Source organism: Motacilla alba, chromosome 7, assembly GCF_015832195.1.
Source record: "Motacilla alba alba isolate MOTALB_02 chromosome 7, Motacilla_alba_V1.0_pri, whole genome shotgun sequence".
In the NCBI taxonomy this organism is placed as follows: domain Eukaryota; kingdom Metazoa; phylum Chordata; class Aves; order Passeriformes; family Motacillidae; genus Motacilla; species Motacilla alba.
This window is the reverse complement of record NC_052022.1, coordinates 37,457,178-37,459,014: the sequence shown is the minus strand read 5'-3', so window position 1 is coordinate 37,459,014 and position 1,837 is coordinate 37,457,178.

The following is a 1,837-nucleotide window of genomic DNA, read 5'->3' as shown; positions in this document are numbered from 1 at the left end:
CCCAGAACTGTCAGGCTCCATTAGCGCCGCCGGGGCTGACAATGAGAAGGGCTTTCGATCCCAAACCACCGCTCCGGCAAAGTTTCCTTTGCTAATGAACCACCCACAGGCTGAAACACAACTCCCGGGCCCGGGCTGTGCGCACACATCCCCAGCCCCTCCTCCAGGCACAGCTGCTCCCTTGGCTCTTTTGGGGCTGCCCCCTCAACCTGCCTCAGCTCCGAGGCTCTGTTCCATGCCTGGGACACGGAACAAATCCAGAGAGCTGAGGCTGCGCGATGTTGAAATGCTGTTGGACCTTAACGCCAGCCAGCGTTTGATAGCGATTCTCGGTCAGCAAGCGCGAGGAAACGGGCACGCCAAGATGCAGAAAGTCATCCCTGAGCTCTCCCAGGCATCTGAGCCCAACCTCGCCACCCCGAGAAGAGACAGGCACTTCTGACACAAGGACAGACTGACACATGTCAAAGAGCCCACCAGCAGGGACACGATGAGGGGAGGCTGAAGGGAACTTCATGGGGCAGCTGAGGGGAAGGAAAAATCCTGGCTGAAATCCTGTTTAGGCCAGAAATCCCTTCACATCTCTGGGGAACACCTGCTGGTGCTCCCACTGCTTTCCTGCCTATCCCAGGCTCCAGCAGCACCACGCTGGATTTTATGGATGCAGAGGCTGTGGAAGGGGATCATAGGGTGACAAAGGCTGGGGGACAGGTGACAAAAGCTCTTTAGGGGTGGCTTAGAACAGTGGGAAGCTCATGGGGCAAGAGTGAGCAATCCCAGCAAACCCCGTCCTGTACAATCCGAGTGTTCGAGGGGAAAAGTGACCACGCAGGCTTTCACCAGCAGTTCTGGGGGTGCTGCTGGACATCCTGAACCCCTTTTCCTTCATGTGCCGAGACCCCGGGTGCAGCTGAGGGGTTGGAAAAGGGCCATGAAAACACAAAGAGCTCAGTGTCGCAGGCGGTTGTTACAAGAGATCAAAACATTTCTCCTCTTCCTTCCCAAGCCCCCAAATTCTTCTCCACCCCCTCAAAAACCCCACAGAGCAAAGCCTCCCACCCTTCCAAATGTCTGTATTTAACACCCTAAACACTCACATTATGATGATCATCATCTGGTAGATTTTTAGGTCCAGACACCAGGTAAGGAAACCACGAAGGAAAAAGAAAAAAAAAAAAAAAAGAACCCGAAAAAACATAGATACACCAATCAAAGAAGGAAAAACAGGGCCACTAACACTTCATCCACGGCCCAAACAACATCATAAAATCCTTGGCAACAGCCTTGCAGGGGACTAAAGCCTCTGCACCCACCCAGCACAGAGTCACACAGTTGTGTCTGCACTAATACTCTTTGCAGATTTAGGAATCACTAATGCTGGACTCTCATGGGCAGAACACTCCAGGGTTCGTTAGGAAAATGCTCCAGACATCTGCAGTTCACTAAAGAAAAATCAGTGGAGTTATTCCCGTAGAAAAAGCTACGAGGACGTGCATTGGGGAGGAAACAGGTACTTAAATTAATCCTTTCCAAATGAATGTATGCAATAAAAATGGAATTAACACCTGTGCAGATAAAACACTTCAGCTCCCTTACGCAGTGATGCTCGAATTGCATTTTCACTTGGTCCTAATCAGATTCCTGATAGCTCTGAACAGGATTCAGGAACCTTCTGACCTGCAGGAGTTTGGAACATTTAAGGGGGAAAAAGAATTCTTTAATGCCCACTTACCAGGGCAGTGTGTTCAGAGGGAATTTCAGGGGAGATAAGGATAGGAAAGGAGACGTGGCCAGGGAGGGAAAGGGGGCTCTGGAAGTGAGGAACAGCAGCTCACAG